The sequence below is a fragment of the Canis lupus genome, chromosome 33 (genome assembly GCF_048164855.1).
Source record: "Canis lupus baileyi chromosome 33, mCanLup2.hap1, whole genome shotgun sequence".
In the NCBI taxonomy this organism is placed as follows: Eukaryota; Metazoa; Chordata; class Mammalia; order Carnivora; family Canidae; genus Canis; species Canis lupus.
In genome coordinates, this window is record NC_132870.1 from 15,180,973 (window position 1) to 15,204,378 (window position 23,406).

General features: G+C 34.8%; 1 long non-coding RNA gene across 2 annotated transcripts; it reads left to right on the forward strand.

Moving 5' to 3' along the window:
• The first annotated feature begins 1,549 nt into the window (after positions 1-1,549).
• LOC140623611 (uncharacterized) lies at positions 1,550-15,766 on the forward strand. 2 transcript variants are annotated; one of them, XR_012023166.1, is made up of 4 exons: positions 1,559-1,609; positions 10,838-10,863; positions 11,794-11,848; positions 15,592-15,766. It is a non-coding gene; the product is annotated as an uncharacterized lncRNA (long non-coding RNA). The 2 variants fall into 2 exon arrangements; XR_012023165.1 differs by lacking the exons at positions 10,838-10,863; positions 11,794-11,848; positions 15,592-15,766 and adding an exon at positions 2,473-2,734 and having other exon boundaries at positions 1,550-1,609.
• Positions 15,767-23,406: the final 7,640 nt, after the last annotated feature.

Sequence of the window (23,406 nt, forward strand, 5' to 3'; positions counted from 1 at the left end):
ACCTTCAATTTAGATTTTTGTTTTCCTCTGGTGACTCATTTTGCTGCATCTGTGTTTATTCTATAACCTGTGGATAAGGCATGTTTTTCTGGCTGAGAGCTGGCTGAGCATTTGCTGTTAGCTGCCATGTGTTAGCAATTCCTGAATGCAGTGCGGGGATACTCTATCTACTGCATCAGATATTACTGCTCTTTATACATTTCCTATGTGGTAATCAGCTTAGATCCTGTTTGTTTATGTCAGGATTTGTTGTTGTTTTTGCTGTTGTTGATTTACTTAGTGTATCACAGATGCTTTTGTTGTATTTCCCGGTAAAAAATACATACAAGTCTTACTGATTCTGGTGATCTATGTCTGATATTTAGCCTTGGTTGATGCTTTGCTCCTGTTTGAATGTTAAATGTAATCACAATGCTTTGTTCTTTCTAAAATTTACTCCATTCATTTTAGTCTTTCTCACATAACAATGCAATCTCATTCCAGCCACAAGCATTTTCATACACAATTCACAAGCTATTGTTTGCAAACATGTTTGTCATTTGTGGATTTGCACTCAAAGTATTTGAGCTTTTTTTCCTTCTAAACCTATTAATAATAATAAATTATTTTTAAAAGATTGACTTATTTGAGATAGAGAGATTGTGTACACTCAAGCCAGGGTAGAGGCTGAGGGAGAGACACTCAAGCAGATTCCCTGCTGAGCTCAGAGGCTGGACTAGAGGCTCTATCCCAGGACCCTGAGATCATGATCTGAGCTGAAATCAAGCCTCAGATGCTTAACAAACTGAACCATCCTAAATTACTGGATTATTTAACCTGTTTTATAAATTAGTAGAATCTTTTTTTTTCTACTTCTTAGCAAATGGATCTTGTTTCTGAGTTTATTTGGTTAAGGTGTGGGCTAAGGAGGAAGAAGGAAAAGAAAAGTTTGCACAGGAAAGAGTTACTGAATAATTTTGTGATATGCTTAAATCTTATGTTCCTTGTGTTTGGGAGAGGAAAGTGATTTCAAAGTAATTAGTTTTAATTTCTGTATTTAAGCATAGATAATAACTAAACAAGAACTTTTGCATACATAGAGAGAGATTTACTGTCAATTCATGCAGATTGTGTAACAAATAACTCTTTCTTGGCAAAGTTATTTGATTCTGAAATAAAACAGATGATCACAAATTTTCCATTCCTTGGAAATACCTAAAAACAATTGTAGGGGAGGAAAGTTGCTTCAGTTGTGAAACTGAAGAATTGGTCCATTCCCACTGTGACCTCTATTTCCAATTCGAAGGCTTATACATCCTAGCATATGAATAATAATAATTTTTTGAAATCCTACTATGTTAGAATCATGGCCCTTCCTTCTGTATCAGGTGATACTAACCACTATCCTGAAAAAACTGACAAAAGCCCATAGTGGCTTAAATATTATATCAGTGTCCTAGTGCTGCTATATCAAAGTGCTACAAACTAAGAAACATCAGAAATGTATTTCCTCACAGTTCTGGAATCTGGAATTTCAGAATCAAGGTATTAGGAGGACAATTCTATTTCCAAAGTTCCTAGGAGAGGATCCTTCCTTTCTTCCAGCTTCTGATAGTGCCATGTATTACAGGTATTCCTTAGTTTGTGGCAGCATTACTCTTGTCCCTGCCTCTGTACTCACATGACCAATTTCCATCTGGGTTTGTCTGTCTCTGTCTTCATATGATGTCCTTTTTTGTGTGCCTGTCTCTTTGCCCCAAATCCCCAATTCTTATAAGGATACCAGTCATAGTGGATTAAGGACCTACCATACTCAACTATAATCTCATCTTAACTAATGACATCTGTAATAACTCTATTTCCAAATAGGTCACATTCTGGGTTACTGAGGGTTAGAATGTCAACATATGGGGGGGGGGGGCTAAAATTGAACTCATAGCAAATAGTAAAAAGTTGATTTCTTGCAAAATTAATGTGCTGAATAGGTAAAGGGTTTAGAAGAATAATTCTATATGCAGTCATTCAAGATCCAGCTTGATAAAAAGCTCTATCATCTTCAAAATATGGTTTCCAGCATGATCCTAGAAGTTATGGCCATGTCAGATATCAGCAATAAAGGACATAAAGGACAAGAGTGAAAGGTATTTATAGGCCAGATGAGGAAATGGCACCTTTAACTCCTGCTTATATTCCAAGGACTAGCATGATGAAGAAGCCTGGCAAATGTGGTCTAGCTATATGTACAGGAGGAAAGGAAGAGTATGGATATTTCTGAGCAAAAAGGAATTTCTGCCATTCCTCTATACAGTAGCACCCTAAGCATTTAATGAGACTGGGTATGTTTTCCTATGTGATTAAAGTTACCATACCTTCTGGTTCTTATAGGACTACCTTAGTTTATGCCTGTCTCAGAAAAAAATGTTAATTTCATTTCCTCTCCCTCTCAAAAATGAACTGATTTTTAAAAAAGATTTATTTATTTATTTATGATAGACATAAAGAAGAGAGAGAGGCAGAGACACAGGAAGAGGGAGAAGCAGGCTCTATGCCGGGAGCCCGACGTGGGACTCGATCCCGAGACTCCAGGATCGCGCCCTGGGCCAAAGGCAGGCGCTAAACCACTGAGCCACCCAGGGATCCCCAATAATAATTTATAATAATAATTTATATGGTCATTCTATCAATGAAAATAAAATCCAAAGGATAAGGGACAGTAAAGGGGAGAATCCCCAATACATACCTTTTGGTAAAAGAATATATCAATTTGCCATGCTCCTCAAGGAAAAACATTTCATTTAATATGTTTCCAAGTCTACCAAAATGATTCTTGACAAGATTCTGGATCATACATCTTTAACATCCTATAAACCAGAATGATTGTAAAGGTATTTAAGACATTTTAATAAAGTTTAAGTGTATTCCTGTCTAGAAAATATGCCCTTAAAAATGTTATTTCTGACTTACATGAGAAAAATAGATTTGGACGCACCTATATGATAGTCTTATCTGCACTTAAAATAAATATATTTTGGGCACATTCCAAATGAAAGTTTTTGCTGAGTGATCATTGTAATGAATATATAATCCAGGAAAGAGTTGCCTAACACAGAGCTGGTACCAGGTCCCTGAACTATTGTAATTCTGCTTATCTGAGTTGAATATAACTTTACTTTGCTTGTAAAAGCACATTAAAATATTCTTAAGATTGTCCTTGAGATTTCTTCACTCTTCTTGGAATTCCTCATCGTAATGAAATGTTCCATTCACTGTGTGTACTAGACTTAAGAAACAAAGTACCCTCTCATTTTTTAAATTAGTCAAAATATAAAGAGAACTCAAACTCAAAAGAACTCATTTATCTTTTGCTACACTTCTATGGAGTGTTTCCACAGCTCCTCTGCCAATCCTTTGGTATAAAAGAATTCACAAATCCTCAAATTTGAACTTTAATTCACTTGTAGATAATTCAGAGAAGCCTGCTAAAATCCCTATAATGGGTAATAAGATTTAACTTAGCTTTTATAAAAGAATCAGTTAAAGTAATCAACTCTATATATACATTCGTGCCTTTTATAAGTAGTAATTCATAAAAGAATTCAAGTCTATATGTGAAAAAGCATGATTGAGAACATGTTTCCCATTAAACATTTTATGAAGGTCAATGCATTTTTTTTTAAATCACAATCTGCTTTCTCAGGAGTTACATGTAAAGTTTTATAGTCATTGCACATTCCTGCCAATATCTGTCAACTCACAATGAAATACAGCTGAAAAGGCTTTGGACTATTCACTGGCCACAAACAGAAATTTTCTGAACATCCTTCTGAGACTTATATAAGTCTCCTGTGGTACTATGCTGGAAGAAAAATCTTACTCCAATCTCACTATTACCTGAAAATTCAAAATAGTTTGACTATCCTTGATAGCTAGCTATCAAAATGGAGACAGTATTTTGCATAGTAATAATAATACTGTCAGTGGTTTCAAATGTAACACACTCAAAAATAACTCTTCAATTACAATCATAAATATATTATCCACTTAAAATCCTATAAATTTGGATCATAAAAGTATGCTCAATACACATGCCACACTTTTTCCTTTAGAAAGCACTTAGACAATTCTTGATTAAAAAATGAGGAAAGAAACAAGGAAAGGGAGAGAGAAAACATGACTAATTGAGGGTAACACTAGGTTTTATACTTTTGCTTTTAGCTCTGTGCAAAAAGCTAGAATATTACACCAGAAAAAGTGAATTTATATCAATAATTTGGCTGACATATGCCTTATATCTACTGTAACAGCAATTAACATTTCTTCCAGTGACATAATTTTCAAGAGTTTTTGAGTCATTGAGATGGATAATTAGTACTTGATATTAATAGAGATATTTATAGTCTAGATATTAATAATTACAGCATTAACTTATTTAATAATCACTTCATTCTGCACAAGTCTTCAGATTTTCTGAGCCCATACTTTGGAAGAATATTTTAGAAAATAAATTTCTCTTTTTTAGTAGCTTAAGTTAACTCTCGCTGAGGTGCAATTTTTTTTCTAAGGATGTAAATAGAATCAATTAAAATGTGCATAATGAGTAATGTGTATGATTTGAGTTTCAATAAAGCATGAAAATAAAGCAATATTGGACACTTGTTTGATAAATGTCTCATAAACAAATTTTAGACATCTTATATTTTTAAAAAGAAAACACATTATTAAGTGAAGAATTTTTTTAAAAGTCTGTTTGCAAGACTTTAAGAAAGAAAAAGTATCACCTTCTAAACTTTCTTTTCAGATTCTCTGAGTATGAATCACTGTTGAATTTTGGACACCAAGATCTCATGAGCAAAATTGGTTATAAATTTTATCTTGTTTTTGTTGTATTTCAATTGTGCTCCAGAAAATATTTTCAATCTTCTCTCCACATATTCCTGTCTAAATCCACCATCCCTTATATATATATTCTGCCTAATAAAAACAAAATCATAAATATAGATGCCAAATAATGACATTCATATTTTTTTATTTCAATTTTATTTTATGTTACTCATTTATTTTATTTTATTTAACTTTTGACCTGCTTTATTTTTAACGACTCCGCCCTAATCAGTACTAAAATTGTGTTATGTTCCCTGATTGGGAAGCTGTTTGGTATTATTGACACAGTTAATATTTTTAAGCATCATTATTTTTTTAAGATTTTATTTATTTATTCATGACAGTCACAGAGAGAAAGAGAGAGAGAGAGAGGCAGAGACAAAGGCAGAGGGAGAAGCAGGCTCCATGCAGATAGCCCCATGCAGGACTCCAGGATCACGCCCTGGGCGGAAGGCAGGAGCAAAACCACTGAGCCACCCAGGGATCCCCTTAAGCATCATTATTGTCCAAACACTGTGCTGGGTGCAGAAATGTGTGGAGGAAAGATCCTGGGCTTTCTCAGTCAGATATACTTGGATTTCATAGTTAGCTCCTTTGTTTGCTTAATTTGTGTGTGCTCTGAGTAAATCCCTAAAATTTCCCAGACTGTTTTCTCTGAACCCAAATTTCCTTATCTTTGTTATATTTAAATTTTCATATAGATTGAATACCTGAAAATAAATGAAGCATCATACTTGAAATGTTGTAAAGAAAGTTAACACTTGGGACGCCTGGGCAGCTCAGAGGTTTAGCGCTTGCCTTTGGCCCAGGGTGTGATCCCGGGGTCCCAGGATCAAGTCCCACATCAGGCTCCCTACATGGTGCCTGCTTCTCCCTCTGCTTGTGTCTCTGCCTCTCTCTGTCTCTGTGTGTGTGTCTCATGAATAAATAAATACTTTTTTAAAAGAAAGTAAGCATTCAAGTATTAGTCCCATCCATTCTTGCTTTCTGCTCTTGTGCATTTCATTCGCTTCTTTTCTTTTTATGATTACATTGCAGAGGTTTATAGATTTTATCCCTATTTACTCATTCTATTTTTATAAGAACTCGAGAGGAACCAGAGGATGTTCATTCTATTTCAAGGACTTTACTATCAAAGAAATGTCTACGTTTTCTCCTGAATTGCTACTACTGTGCTTCTGTGGTTTACATTCATTGTATTTTATCTTTTTTTTTTTTTTTAATTTTGTGCTGTCCCGATTCCATTTGCTGCTTTGTAGTAGAAATTTTGCTCATACTGCTTTTAGTCTGTGCTCTGGATTATTGTGAATCGGGCTTTTTTTTTTTTTTTTTTTTCAGTGCTCAGCCTCTACTTATTCATATGTTTCGGGTCATCTAATGTTTTAAAGGAAAATGTGGCTTCTCCTCCTATAGTTGCTCTTGTGTTCTACTTGTTTTCTTGACCACACAAGACTGTTTTGACATCTTCCTAGTCATTTTTGTGGTATTCAAGTACTAGTTTCTTTTTAGAACATTTTTTCATGGAATAACATAGTAAACATTTGGGAGCATTGTACAATGTTCTTATAGTACATACATATGATGTGTACTATATCTAAGACCATATTGGTATTCATTTTCACTGTCATAAACAACTGAAGCTAAATTTTGTACATATTTAAGAACATTGCTTGTCAGTTGAAAAAGTTCTCTTTTATTAAGAATTTCCATGTTCTGTTTCTCCATTTTTTCTTGTGCCAGTTTTTTTTTTGTGCCAGTTTTATATAATTTAATTATCATGGTTTTATCAGTGTATGTGTGTGGTGTATCACAATAAACAAACAAAAAGCCTACACATATTTTCTAGATGTATGAGTACGTTACTGACCTTTCCATGCCTCAGACTTTTCATCTAGAAAGGGGCTTCTAAAAAGTACATAACTCAAAGGATCATTAAGCAAAGCACATACAGTGGTATGTCAGTAATTGTTATCTAGGTCGTTGATATCTCCTTAATATTTTTAGGAAAGCATTGGCTATTTATATTGTCTATTGAATTGTCCATTTGGATTAATTAAATATTTTTATTTCAAAAGGTGGAAACCCAACTCTCATGATCTCCATCCCAAACCTCCTGGAAAACGGGATCTGTAGCATCTTTAGTAAGATGTTGATGTATTATGTTCAGATGAGAAAGATCATAAATCAACCTAGTAGCTGTTATTGTAGCCATATTCTATTGGCTTTTAAAATTCATATATGTAATTTATATGTATAATATTTGAATAATATATTATTTTCAGCTTTTTTACTTTTCCTTGAGTTTACACTGTGCCTTTTTTCTAATCTAATGATCTGAATGCTCAGCTAATTTATTTTAGTTATTTCAACATTATAAGTATTTAAAGTTACAATTTTTGTTTTTCTGAATATGGGTATTTGGACAACTCATACATGTAGACATGAAGAGTTCTCAAAAGCATTATTACATAAATAAAATGAAATTGAAGATTCAAGTGTCTTTTCAAAGAAAGGTAGTTTGAAGTACAGCTTTTTAAAATTCTTAAGGCATTTAAAAATAATTACTTATTTCAAATTTTATTAGATTTCTGTCAGAGATTTTGTCTATAGTATCAATTTCTGAAAATGTACTGAGATATTGTAGCATGATCAGTTGGTTTCCAATGTTCCATCTACAAATATCTTTCAAAATTTGTTATTTTACATTTTTAATTTAAAAATTTTAATAAACTTCCTTATCCTTGTATCTTTTTCCTTCAAAGAAAATGTCAACATTTTTAACATGATAAAATCTGCCTTAAATGGCCATTCACTAAGCTACACAGAAAATGGCCATTATAAGTTGTATTGCTTCCATTTCATGACTAAACCTACAAGTCTTTTGTAATTGTATATAAAGTAATAATAATAAATGGCTATAAGGTTTGAGCCATAAAATTTGTCACTTTTTTAATCCTCATACATATTTCTCTTAACAACAGATTGAAGTCCATATTATCATATAGTCATCATTTCACAACTGCAATAATCACAACCCAAAGAAATTAAGTAACTAATAAGTAGCAGATCGTTTATTGGAAACAGGTCTGACAATAAATTCCATAATCCTATTACTAATAAAAATATGATTTAATTTCAACAAATAGGATATAACCATAATAAAGTGGTAAAACTCAGTATTATGAGTAATAATGTGTACTACTTCCATAATTTTAACCAGGATATTTATATTCATCCCCAGTCTAACAATACAGCTTGTGGCTCAGAAAACAAAAACGAAAAACATGTAGTAGCTAATTCTATAGTCTGCCTTTTCCAAAAATGAAACTAGAAAGTTTAAAATAGATAAATTTGCCCAAAGAAAAATACTGTTGATATCTTGGTCTAAATGAGTATTTTTTTTTAACCATAAGTTTTTTGTTACTACAAAGTTTAAAATTACAAATCCTGGGGTGAAGAATTCAGTCTTTTTCTTAATTTTAACAATTCCTCAAGAATACCACTGTTTTCATCAAAGAGTAGTTCTCCAGTTTGGTGGTCTTTGAAAAATCACTGTAAATTATTCAATATTATCTGATTTAATATTTCAGTGGTTTTGTGATTTAATATTTTGAGCAGTTAAAAATTATGGATAGGGGCAGCCCAGGTGGCTCAGCGGTTTAGCGCCGCCTTCAGCCCAGGGCCTGATCCTGGAGACCCAGGATTGAGTCCCACGTCGGGTTCCCTGCATAGAGCCTGCTTCTGCCCCTCTCTCTGTCTCTCATGAATAAATAAATAAATAGTCTTTTTAAAAATTATGGATAGCAATCAACTAATAAACAAAGTGCTTTTAGACAGATATTGACATTCTAAAGCTGGGTGTCCAGTTATAAAGTTTGTCTAGTTCACTCTTTATGTACTACTCCGTGTTTTTTGTTTATGTCTCTATTTTTTTCTCTTTCACTCTCATTCTTCCTTGTCTTTTACCTCTTTTTCTCCTTCTATTCTTCCTTAATTGGAATTCTAAGGAAATGAAGTATATAGTTACAGTTTGATGTCATTACTGAGTATAAAGTGTTATGTCTTCTATTATTTATTTTTAAAAATAAGTAAGTGGAAGTTGATATTTCTCTTTACAAAAGGAATTCAAAAAAGGAGATATCAATAGATGGCAATTTCTGCAAAACACTGGTCTGGTTTTCTGCAACTCTAAGTCTAGCCCTCACCTCTATCAATGGATAAGGCACTAATATTCATTTTCTTACACCCCCTTTTTGTATTTTAAGCCTATTTTTAAAAGATTTTATTTACTTATGTATTCATGAGAGACACACACAGAGAGAGAGAGAGAGAGAGAGAGAGAGAGAGAGAGAGGCAGAGACATAGGCAGAGGGAGAAGCAGGCTCCATGCCTGATGTAGGACTCCATCCTGGGACTCCAGGACCATGCCCTGGGCCTAAGGCAGGCACTAAACCGCTGAGCCACCCAGGGATCCCCTAAGCCTATTTTGATGAGAATTCATTCAATCTTGACTAAATATTAGCAAAGAATTTTTGTGCTCTTCAGAATTCTTCCAACTGTTTCTCCTGTGCTGTTCATAAAAAAACACATAGTTTCACCATTGTAGCCATCAAATTCTTTTCCATTATATGTATAATTTCCAGCTTGACATAGGTAACTGCTGAAAAGAAGCACAGCATACAAAATTTCTTTATATAAGGCTTCAATTTGTGATAAAATTGCTTCCCTGTTTCAAGAATTTTATGATTCCAGGTTTGTTTCTCTTCTTTTCCTGTATCAGTGAAAAGTATCTTTCCTTGTAAAAATTGTTTACAGTTAGGCTCAGGAGACGCTGTAATAATTTTAATGCTAGAGATATTGCCTGTAGACATTGTTACACAAGTAACAAAGTACAAGGTGAGCTTCCATTATTATGTGGAAAATATTTCTTTTTATTCTCCCTTATCTTTTTTTTCCCTCAAATGCACTACAAATTTCCTGTATATCACATCATGATAGAGCAGATTTTTTGATGTAGTTGACAGAATGAAAATAAAAATCTTTTAGGTCTAAAGATAGATTTTGCCTAAATTTAAGTAAGATAATTCTCCATTAGATAATACTTTAGATAAATTAAAATATTTTAATACATATACTTCCATTTTATTTTGTCACTGTAACTGCAGTGGTCACTTCAGACATCATAATAAAATATTAAAATTACAGAACTTTTGAATCATTTTCTTATATACTGTTAAGAGTATATCTTTATTGTAATGCTATTTTTACACCCAGAAATTCTGCCTTTTATTTTATTTTTTAAAAAAGATTTTATTTATTTATTCATGAAAGACAAAGAGAGAGAGGCAGAGACACAGGCAGAGGGAGAAGCAGGCTCCTTGTAGGAAGCCGGATGTGAGACTCGATTCTGGGACTCCAGGATCACGCCCCAGGCTGAAGGCAGGCGCTAAACCCCTGAGCCACCCAGGGATCCCTTGCCTTTTATTTTTTTAAGACTTTATTTATTTATTTGAGAGAGAGAGAGAGCATGAGCAGAGTGAGGGGCAGCAGGAGAGGAAAGCAGACTCCCCACTGAGTGAGAGCTGGACACAGGGCTAGATTTTGGACCCTGAAATCATGACTTAAGCCAAAGTCACATGCTTCATTGACTGAACCATTCAGGTGCTCTAGAAATTCTGCCTTTTAGAAATGATTTTATATTTATAACCAAAGTTTAATCCAGGCATAATATTGAAACCTGTATAAATGCTATTAAAGTTTAAAAATTAATTGAATAACTTTATTAGATATATCACTAAAATTTCAAGATAAAAAATATATATAGTGATTTTTTAAGTTACTTATTTCTAGTTTTTTCGATGGAATTGTTTTTATTGGCTCATCTGTCAAATTATTCAGTAGAATAGAATGGAAAAAAATATGTATATGACATCTATTACATAAAGATGTGGACCTCATTTTTCTTTCTGCAATACAGATTTTTCTGGATGTGCTACTGCGTAGGTAAGTTTCAGACTAAGTATAATTATTGCTAACTACTTGTAACTTTATTCTTTTCTGCTAAATGAATTATAACATATGACTGAGATTACACAGACCCACTTGAGTTGTCCTAACATATCATATAAATCTTTTGGGGGCACTCAATTACTTATTCTAAAGTTCTTTTAGAACTAAATCCCTTCCCTACAATCAACTGAACACGTATATTGTACACTACCTGAAAATACCCTACAAAATTGAACAAATTGGAGCTATTTGTGGTTTTGTTTGCTGATATTCAAATCGGTAGTGGTAGGTGTCTTTCAGAAATTCAATGAAGTGGCAGTGTACCATGGCAGAAATAGATTGCTCATTTGCTTGATGGATGGGCATAGAAAAGCAAGCAGTGTATGGAAGATTTCCCCAAAGGTCGCTGCTTCTTATGGCTATGGACTGTGAATGGTGGAATCATTTTCTCTGGCTGTTAAGTGACTTGGCTGCTAAATTGGAAGCAATAATACCTAATGCTGGGTAAGAGATCCAGAGATGCCATGCATACTCTGCTTCTGCTCTCTTTTTTTTTAAATTTTTTTTTTATTTATGATAGTCACAGAGAGAGAGAGAGAGAGAGAGAGAGAGGGGCAGAGACACAGGCAGAGGGAGAAGCAGGCTCCATGCAGGGAGCCCGACGTGGGATTCGATCCCGGGTCTCCAGGATCGCGCCCCCGGCCAAAGGCAGGTGCTAAACCGCTGCGCCACCCAGGGATCCCTGCTTCTGCTCTCTTAACCAAGAAAGAACCCCCCTGCACCAAATTTACATTTCTGTAATTTACAGTTCTATAATGACAATGATGGCAGAGATTGTCTTCTCAAAAATGAAAAGTTTTCTATTAAATATCTAATAATAAATATCTCCATATCATAATTATAGTTTGATGTTTTCCTACTTAGGTTAACTTTGTGCTGAAAGCTTTCAATTCATCTTTCTATGAAAGTACTGGCACAGGTGTGTAATGATTCTCAGTTTCTGACCTTAAGCAGTCAGTTGTTCTTCATGAAGACAAATTAATGTACTAGTCATAAGTAGTGATATCATTTGGCTTAGGTGTGTTTGCTTGGAATATATATACTCCATTTTGGATTCAAACGAACTGATTATAATATAGATCTGCTTTATCAGATTATAGTTACTCAGGAACTATGGCACTGTATCCTTTAAACTGCACAAATGGAATTATCAGACTATCATTCCCTCTGTCTCTTTTAAATTTGAAACACTAGAAAGATAAACTATGTTTCTCTTATCCAATTCTAAACAACATTTGATTTGGCAGTCAGATCTCTTGAGATGAAAGGCTTCAAAAATTTATTAATTATACAAATAATTGATAGTATTTTCTATTTCTATTATGTTAATTTTCTCCAAAACATCTAAAATTCATAACCTTCCCTTTTTCTGCTGAGTTAGTCAATACATTTCTGCCACCTATTACATAACCTTTCCTTTTTCTGCTGATGAGTTATACATTTCTACCACCACCCTCTAAAAATGAATCATTTGCCCTGAAGCAATTTGTGAACACCTCATGATACCATATGTTATATTCAATAGATGGTCCCTGGATTTCCTAGTACTCAAATTATGCATATGCATACATTTTAGGCACTAAAGTACTGATAATGTACAGGTATAATTTTAGTTAGTTAGATCTTTTACATGACAACTCTGTGTATTTGAGAGTAGAAAACACACTGATAGTTAACTTTATTTACATTTTTTTATTCTAATCCGTCTACTAATAGAAGCCAGTAATACTTCACCTATATGTATCAATAAGAGATGATAATACTAGATTTTATACTTTATTAAATAATAAACTATTTAAGAAAATGTGTCCTATAAAAAGAGAAAAACACTGTTCTTTTCTTTAAAAGTATACTTTGTGAGGAGATGGAACCAAGATCTTTTTTGAACACCTATAAATTTTAAGAGAAAATGTACTGGGCATAGTAAAATTAATGCTGTTTACTGTAAGGTAGTGTGTGTGTGTGCATGTGTGTGTGTCTGTGTCTGTGTGTCTATGTGTGTGTGTGTGCCTGACTCACTGAAAAATTACCCAGGTGCAAACCTATTATTATCTAGATATTTAATAGTTATATTTAAAATCTACCTGTTGAAATATAAAGGGACATATTTTTATATACTGTTTTACTGCAAACTATCTTGTAGAACTTCAACTTACAAAACCATAATATGTGAAACAAGTGTAGTCTATCCTGACAGGTAAAATTATATAAAGAGTGAATAATTCAAATCAAATTAAGGTAATCTTTAATTTTACCTTAATTCTTGAATGACAAGGAAAGTGCCTTCAATATCTTTGGAATGTCTTCCATTCCTAAACTATTTATGATGATGATGGTGTATTATACATAATAAGCACTAATACATATTCCGGAACAGATTACATTTAGGAGAAAATTATGTGTTTTTTCCTCATAATAGACTATGAAATAATAAAACTACATAGAAAGGTTAGAACAATTAGCTGAATATGCCATAAAAGCAAACACTCTTTGAACAAGAGGTTTTGGGTAGTGTTTATACCATTGGTATACATGTTTCATACAGGAAATGGGATCACAGATTTCTGCTCCAATTCATTTTCTCAAAACGGGAAGTAAGACCATATCCTTTTGGCCTGAGTCAGATCCATTATTTACTAGCTATTGTCCCAAATATACATTATATATATTATCTACTTCTTTTTGGTCTTGGTGAACTACTGTATAGCATGAAGACAAGCACTGATTAATTATTTTAAGAAGCGTTTCTCAAAAATCTTCCCAATTTCACCTATGTAAAATTCCTATTACATAACTGTAAAATGAGCACTGTCCACCTGTGCTATTTTTCAAATGCATGCAGAATGACAGGGAATGAATTAGATGAAATGTTTCTGAATCATTTGGCTACTTCAGAACTCAGGTCTATGAGTGATAGAAGGCCAATTCCAATTAGTATCTAAAGCAGACTTTTCCTGATTTTTTTCAGCTGACTTATCCATAAAGGAGAGTAGTAAAAGGGAAATAATGGACCAGATTTTCACCATTGAAAGAGAGAAAGAGAGTGCCTTGTATCTGGGCCAAGCTTTTACTTTGAGACTGTTGGTAACTTGCCACTCCATAAGGTGGGAAAAGTAATCTCTGCCAAGAAATGGTCAAAGCATTATGTTACAAACCTCTCACTGGAAAGAGCTAGAATCAATGAGAGATTGGTCCTGAGGCTAAGGATTACTCTCATCCTTCATATTCATACAACTCAACTGTGCAAAACCCTTCTTTTTTAGCTCTGTATGGCATTAAACATAGATCTTGAAAACTTTAATCTTTAGGCATGATAGGAAGGGCAGTCAAATAAACATTCAGCCCAACTAAAGTATTTGACAGAGTCAGAGACTTCATAGTCAGCAGGCAAGTTGCTCTGCCAAAAATCAAATGAATCAAAGAACTTGCCAAGGAACCAGCTAATGGGAAGGGAGTGTGCAGGCAGCCATCACAGAGCCCGAGTCTGCTCCTAGAAAATCTGTTCAAAAGCTTGGCATCTGAGGATTAGCCTGGCAGCTGCCAAGTGTTTGGCCACAGCTGTTAGTTTGGGGGGATAAGCTGAAGAACACAAAAGTGAAAGGGAAAAGTGGTCAAAAACACAGCAATGCCAAATAGGTCTTTTGAGTGTAAAGTGGTTCGTTTTCTTGCTGTTGTAATATTCAACCACTTTTGAGTGTCAGTTAGGCTTTTCTGAATTGTTATGATGTACCATAGGAAAACGGTAAGCCGATACATATAACTGAAGTGAATTCTGCAATGCTCCTTGAAAATATAATTCTTGATGTTTTGGAAAATCCGAAAAATACGTACCAGGCAAAGATAGTTTGAGTATCCTCTTTCTAGTCTTCCCTCCACAGCTGACTTAATGCCAATCTATAGCAATCTGGGGACCCCCTCACGTGTGCTGCTTACATTTTTCCTCCTAAATTAAGCGCCAAAAGATAAACTTTTTCTTATGTCATTCATTTCCTCAATACTAGTTTTTAATAAACTTCATTCTCACACATTGATTTCTTGCTCCAAAATTGTTACAAAAGTAAAGTACAATGTCATTAATTTTAAGAGGCTTATATTTGCAAAGGAATATGCTATGTCTAGGTCAGGTAACACCCTTGAGTTTTGGAGGTAAACAGAACAAAGTATGGAATTATTAAAAGTAAAAAGTCAAAAAAAATTTTTTAAGTAAAAAAAGGTAAAATAGTCATCTCTCTAATGTTTAAAACAATACAGACCAAAATCAGCCTCCTTTTGAAAACTTTTAACAATATGTGGGAGCTTCAATGTGTACCAGCCTGACTGCCAGACTTTTCCTTCATTAGCTGCCCTATGGTCTGTTAATCTGAGTACTTGGAGACTTTAACACTTGGAATTCTTCTCTTAAAATGTGGTGAAGGTAACTACTTAACTAAGGAGTTCAAGAAAATCTAAGCTAATGGTAAGAAACTGAAATCCAAAGACAGATTGTCTTGTCTAGGCTGATCAAGGACTGTCCACCTGGACCATTCACAAGTAGCATAACCAGAAACCTTCCCATAATGTCTTGGGAAGACAGTTACTTTTTTGTTTAAAATGTTATTTTTGAGTATTTGAACTAATATTTAAGGTTGGTGTTTATTTTTATTTATTTTTTTATTTTTTAAGATTTTAATTTATTCATCACACACACACACAGAGGCAGAGACACAGGCAGAGGGAGAAGCAGGCTCCATGCAGGGAGCCCGACGCGGGACTCCAGGATCACGCCCTGGGCCGAAGGCAGGCGCCAAACCACTGAGCCACCCAGAGATCCCCTGGTGTTTATTTTTAATAAAAGTACATTTACTCAATACCTGTTAGTTTATGTCCATAATTTTTTAAACTAAGCAAATATCATCCAATTAGATGTTCATTCTTTTGGCTATTGTCAAAGGTGAACTTACTTCTGAAGAATTGAAAATTTAAATGGATGCAGTATTTGGGGAAATTTAGATCGTCTAGAATGGAGAAAGGGGACCAAGTCCATGAGAAGCTTAAAATAATTGCAGTCTTCATCTCTTTGATTCAAAAAATAACAATACACTATGTACCTAGAACCACCAAGCAATAAGAATACCAAAATGGATAAGGAACTTCCCAGGCATGGTATAATAAGTACCATTTTTGTTATAAGTTTAGTAATAAGAAGAACCCTGCACAGATGAAAAGAAAGAAGAAGATTAAAAAGGAATAAAATTTTCTCCTTATAAAGAGAACTCTTAGGATTTGCCCTCAATAACTTTCCTATATATCATACAGCAGTGTCAGCTAGAGTCATCATGTTGTACATTACATCCCTAGTACTTATTTTTCTTATAACAGGAAGTTTAACCTTTTGAACACTTTCCTCCAAATTCTCCTTTTCCTTAATTTCTCCCTCTGATAACCACAAGTCTGATCTCTTTTTCTATGAGTTTGATTATCTGTGATTTTTATTTGTCTGTTTTGTTTTTAAGATTTCACATGTAAGTGAAATTACACAGTATTCATGTTGCACTGTCTGACTTATTTCATTTAGGATAATGTCTTCAAAGTCCTCCATGTAATTACAAATGGTAGGATTTACTTGTTTCTTATGGCTGAGTATATGCCACAACTTCTTTATCCATTCATCTGCTGATGAAAAATTAGGTTGTTTCCATGTCTTTGCTTTGTAAATAATGCTGCTATAAACATGAGGGTGCAGATACCTTTTCAAATTAGTGTATACATTTCCTTTGGATATAGCTCCAGAATTAGAATTGCTGGATCATATGGTAGTTCTATTTTTAATATTTTGAGGATCCTTCATGCTGTTTTCCATAGTGGCTATACCAATATGCAATTGCACCAACATTGCACAGGGGTTTCATTTTTCCACATCCACACCAGCATTTCACTTTTTGATGATGGCCATTCTAACAGGAATGAGATGATATCTCATTATGGTTTTAATTTGCATTTTCCTGGTTGACTATTGATGTTGATCATCTTTTCCAGTACCTATGGGGTTTTCATGTATCTTCTTTGGAGAAATGTTTATTCAGGTCTTTTATTCATTTTCCAGTGCGTTTGTTTTGTTTTGGGCTGCCTTATTATATCTTGACTTGTATGAAATCTTCATATATTTTGCATATTAACCCTTTATCAGATACATGGTTTGCAAATATTTTTTCTCAGGTTCTCTTTTCACTTTATTGATGGTTTCTGTTGCTGTGCAAAACATTTTTTAGTTTGATGCAGTCCCACTTGTTTATTTTGGTTTGTGTTGCTTGTTGCTTTATGTGTCATATCCAAAAATGCTTTACCAAGATTCATGTCAGGAAGATTTATTCCTGTTTTATTCTGGGACTTTCATGCTTTTAGGTCTTACACATTTAAGTCTTTATTTCAACTTAATTTTCATGAGTGGTAAAAGATATGAGTCCAGCTTTATTCTTTTACATATAAATAGCCAATTATCCTAACACCATTAATGAAGGGATTATCTTTTCTCCATCCTATGTTGCTATCTTGGTGATGCAAAGCATTTTTAAGTGTGGAATCCCATTTAATGCTTACAGATATCCAGCAATGTGGATATCATTTCCATTTATTCAAACATCAAATTCTATAAATCTATTTTATTGATGAACATAATTATAAATTTTATCAAGCCATAATACAGTAGTAGCATACAAAAAAGTTTTTCATGTTGTTAATTTAGATGTCTTGTTCTCAACTTGGTTGAATTCTGCATCTAAAAGTATTTCTTTTGCCGTCATATTAACAGTCAGATCTCAATTTATTCAAAATTTTAAAAGCAGCAATATTTTGGAAAGAATCTTCTATGATATTCTTTCTTTTTCTTTCTCTCTGTCTCTTTCTTTGTCTCTCTCTCCCTCTCCCTTTATCTAACATTATCTCTTCTCCTCTCCCTCACCCTTTCCCTCTTTCTCCCTATCTTTTTCTATTTAACCAAGCATTTGACATTTATGTAAGTCCTCTAAGATATTCATCTGTCAGGGGAGAGATTAAAAGTTATCACACAACTGGGGCATCTGGGCGGCTCAATCAGTTAAGTGTCTGACTCTTGATTTCAGCTCAGGTCATGATCTCATGAGATGGAACTCTGAGTGCGGCTCCCCATTGAGATTCTTCTTGAGGGCAGCCCGGGTGGCTCAGTGGTTTAGCGCCGCCTTCAGCCCAGGGTGTGGTCCTGGAGAGCTGGGATCGAGTCCCATGTCAGGCTCCCTGCATGGAGCCTGCTTCTTCCTCTGCCTGTGTCTCTGTGCCTCTCTCTCTCTCTGTGTGTCTCTCACGAATAAATAAATTTTAAAAAAGAGAGAAATTCTTCTTGAGATCTGTCCCTCTTCTTCTGCCCCTGTCCCTGCTCTCCCCCCGCCCCCAAGAAAAGTAAATAAATCTTAGGGGAAAAAAGTTGCTGCAGAACTAAAACAGAAAAAGTTGAGGTAATATTCCACTTCTGGCATACAAAGGCAGGACTTCAAAGTAGGAAAATAGAATATTATCTTGAAAAAGGAATGCCAAACTCTCTATTTTTCTTGAATTTGTCAAAGTTCAAACTTAGAGGATCTGGGTTATAGAGTTCTTCCAGAAAAATAACTCATTTGCCTCTAAAAACAAATTAGAGAAACCTACTTCTCAATGGTAGAGGTGGGTAAAGAAATATGATATAAGCTGCGATCATTACAAATATCAATAACTGTTATAGCACAGATGCTAGTTATTCAGAATAGACATGAGCCATACTACAGTAGCAGTTTTACAGTCCCTACTACGTCAAAATTAACCTTTTGTTTCTAGATAATGGAGATACCCAATGAGAGTCCACAGAGAGGACTGGTTGATTGAGTGCTTGGCAATATAGGGGATTTCAGAGCAATAGACTTAACAAACTGTATGAAATTATTTCATATTTTACCAACTGGTGTGGTCTTAATGTTGTGTATCATTTGGAGTAAGAAAATAAATAATACATAATAAATGAATCAGATAACCTACTGTTTGGGCAAAAAGAAAAACAAAACATAGAAATACATAAGAGAGACTAATAAAGAGCTATTTTAGATTTGAGGCTCTGGCTCCGAGTTTGTGACTTTTGAATTGAAATCTGTATGATAAAGAAAGAGCACTGGAAAAGAATGAGGAAGAATATTCTAGGTGATGTAACTGGCAAACAGACTATGTGATTTTTAAATGAAATCACCAAATATATTCATATGTCTCTAAACACTTAGCAACTAATATGAAAATATGATATAGTGAAGATCCTGGAGTGAAAGAAATGGGTAAGAGCTGGGAGAATAAGGAAGGCTATCAACAGCAGAAAGCTTAGGGAATTATAGTTTAAAGTATAAAGCACTATGAAATTTGAAGGCTAACTCTTAATTTCTTCATGAGGGGTCATTAATTATAATAAAAATAGGATTAGGATTCAAGAATTGTGGGTGAATCAGATGCCTGGTTTCCAAGGTGCAAGTATGAGCTTTTTAAAGTATGAGTATGTCCCACTATGAGATTAAGTATTTGCAACCATTTCATTCATAACCTCTTGTATCTATGCTCTTGAACATTTTCCTATGACAATGAACCTGATCTTGGCCATGCAGTTTGCATTGACCAAACAAATGTGATGCAAGCAAAGACTTCAAAATTTCTTGCATATTGGGGCTTACTTTCTCTTGATGCTTTGGAAATTTGAAATCAGTATATGGAGAAGTTCAGCTAGGCTACTGAAAGAGAAGAAACCACTTAGAAGAAAGAGACCCACTAAAGACCCCCAAGAACCTACCCACCTCTACTTGAGCAAGTCCAGCCAAGAAGAACCACTTAGTATACCGAATTATGAGAAATAAAATGTTCACTATTATAAATTACTAAGTTTTGTGGCAGTTTTAACACAGAAAAAAATTGACTAATACTAGGACAAAGGAGGGGGAAATGTCTGAGTAGCAACTATCTGACATAAGAGTGAAGTATATTGTGAAAAAAATAAAAATAGAAGTTGAGATTCTTAGGTAGTAACTATATCAATAATAAGAAAAACTGCCAAGAAATTTAATTCACTTCAATTCCAATTTAAGAAAAATAAAATAAAGAGTATGAGTTCTGTGCCAGAAATGGTGTTAAATGCTAGGGTATAAAAACAAATGTCCCTTCCTTCAAGCAGTTCAGAGATTCAGGATGTAAAGAGTGGGATGAGGTGTGGTGGTAAGTCCTGTGCTGTTAATGAATCATTTCAGCCTTATGTCAGTTCTCAGGGGCCAGGATTCCCTAAGTTTGAAAAATTTTGAAGCAAGCCACATTTCTCTTTTCTCCTCTAAAAATAATTTCCATCTTACAAATTAGTCATACTTTATCAGTATATATACAAATAATTTAAAATGTTAAAAATATATTCCTCTTCACAGATTTTAGAAAGAGACAATTTTTAGGAATAATTATGAGTTACTTTAGACTGTAATAACTAAAGGCATTGCACCTATGACATACACGTGTACTAACTCTCCTTCCACTGCTCTGTCTCCTGCCCACAATTTGCCCTTTTCTGTATAAGACATACCCAGAGATTGAGTACATCCTCCTCATCTACTCAGTCTTCCAAAGTAGATAGTGAAACCAAATAAAAGGGCTATTAAAGAAAACATATTTAATAAAGAGAATAAACTGGGAATATTTTTTACCTTTTTTAAAATCATTTTTTACCATTCTCTACCACACAAAAAATAAACTCATACTCCTTGGACATGTTCTCTTCTATACAAAAATCCAAACAGATTCCTCTTTGAAGTCCTACAAAGGCATGTTAGGATCTAGGTCACTTAAAATTAGAGGCAAAACAAGGAATCCCTGTTTCCCATAGATTTTGACTTTTCTCCTCTATGGTTGTAGCTACTCAAATGGAGGCACTAATATGAGTACTTAGTACTATTCCCTTTCCATATCTTACATTCCATTCTCATGCTTTCCTTCTGTTCCCCAAGTCACCATTTACATATAGTTTCTTTAAACAAAGCTCTTGTTCATGTGGTAGCATAGGCTTTTTTTTTTTTTAAAGATTTTATTTATTTATTCATGAGAGACACAGAGAAAAAGAGAGGCAGAGACACAGGCAGAGGGAGAAGCAGGCTCCATGCTGGGAGCCCGACATGGGACTCCATCCAGGGTCTCCAGGATCAGGCCCTGAGCTGAAGGTGGTGCTGAACCACTGAGACACCTGGGCTGCCCAATATCATAGCATAGGCTTTTAATTTGATGGATTAAATACACTGTAGGAATTTTAATTTCTTATATAATTCAATAAAAAGAGATTAGGATTGTACACATGTATCCTTATTTCCCTAACTACATTTCTCTGGAATGCAAGTGTTTATGTATTCTTGTTCTATCTTTAGGCTCATGAGAATTCATGATCTATCCTGAATATTGGGCTAAAAAGCAAAAATTAACTTAAATGTTTTGGCATAGAACATTTTGAAATGAACATTCCTATAGGATGGAGAAGGAAGATATTGATAACAAAAATGATAAGCAGGCATTTTTATAAATAAACACATTCTAAATGTGCTGCCTCCTCTGTCTTTTCTCCCAATCTCATTGGATATTCTTTTCAAGTTCAGAGAATCAGAATATCACCAAGATGCTCTGAGCTCTTTAGTGTGATGATTCATTGAATCCTATATTTCTTCAATTTATTTCATTATAAATATTAAAAGTCATTTCCATATCACACTCTTCCCACCCATTCCCATTTCTTTCCAGGATCATTGTTGTTGTTGGTGGTGGTGTTTTTAATGTGCACAAAAGATTTGAGGCAAAATGCTTTTATTAATATTTATGGTATTCACAACTTTTTGTCCAGAGTCCAACACCATGCCCAGCATATAACAGGCCATTAATAAATTCTTATTAATAATGATATCATCCTGGGTAACCTAGGAAGATGGCAGATTAGGAGGATCCTTAGCTCACTTCATCCCACAGACACACCTAGATAACACCCACATTGGTGTAACTAACTTAGAAAATGAACCGAAGACTGGCAGAACAAATTCTATAGTTATTCATAGAAAGGAGACCACACCTAAAAGAATAGGAGAGGCAAAATTCCATTTAGAAACAAAACTAACCTGTGAGACTAACCACTTACAGAAGGGACACTACAGACATAAAGAAGGGAGAGGAGGGACGCCTGGGTGGCTCAGCGGTTGAACATCTGCCTTTGGCTCAGGGCGTGATCCTGGAGACCTAGGATCGAGTCCACATTGAGCTTCCTGCATGGAGCCTGTTTTTCCCTCTGCTCATGTCTCTGCCTCTCTCTCTCGCTGTCTCTCTCTCTCTCTGTGGAGGAAGGGGAAGATAGCCACCCACAACAGTCTGGGGGCAGACATCTGATCCCTTTGCCCACCAACAAAACTTCACAGGGTGCCACAAAAGGAGAGAGCACTGTAGTTGGAGTTCACTGTAACTGCAACAGAGAGACTAGGGGAAAACATGTGGTCTGACTGCAGAACCTGCCCACCAATGAAAGCCTTTCAGGGGATAATGCAGGAAGAAGGCCCTGCCTGTCTGTGTGTTGGCAATTTTAGAAAATGCACTGAGGGAAGGCATCTGGTCTGATCCAGTTGTAACCCCCTAACAGCACAGAGACCAAACTTTGCCCACAAGAGGAAAAGAGGGCCATTGCAGCTGACTGGACTAAAGGGAAACAGGATTCAACCACAATAGTAAAGCAAATGCAACACACATACGAGACACACATGAAGTACCAGTTCCTGGTGAACAGGGGACACTTCACCACAGAGCGCAATAAGACCTCTTCTTCATAAGGCAACACTGTCAAAATGAGATGTACCTGACTTTCTTAATAAACAGAAACACACAGAAAGTTAGACAAAATAAGGAGACAGAGATATATGTCCCAGATGAAAGAACAGAACAAATCACAGCAAAAGAGCTAAATAAAACAGAGATAAGCAATATGCCTGATTGAGAATTCAAAGTAATGATCATAAAGATACTTATTGGACTTGAGAAAGGAGTGGAGGATCTCTGTATACCTTCAATAAAGAGATAGAAAAATATATATAAAAAAGAATCAATCAGAAATTAAGAACTCAATAACTGACATTAAAAATATACTAAAAGGGGCATCTAAGTCACTCAACTTGTTGAGTGGTTAACTCTTGATTTCAGCTCAGGTCATGATGTTGGAGTCCTGGAATCAAGCCCCACATTGAGCTCCACACTCAATAAATGCTGTATGGTCCATTCCAATGAGAGACAAAATGATTACTCAGAGTCCAATATCTGGGAACAAAGAGAGGCCCAAAGGGGCTACACCATCAGGCACCATGAAGAAGTGTAGGAGTTGGTTGGCTCTTGGTTTTATTATCATAGAATGTAAAGTATCTGGAAACAAGGAAGGAAAATAACTCAAGAAACCAATCATCTGAGGAG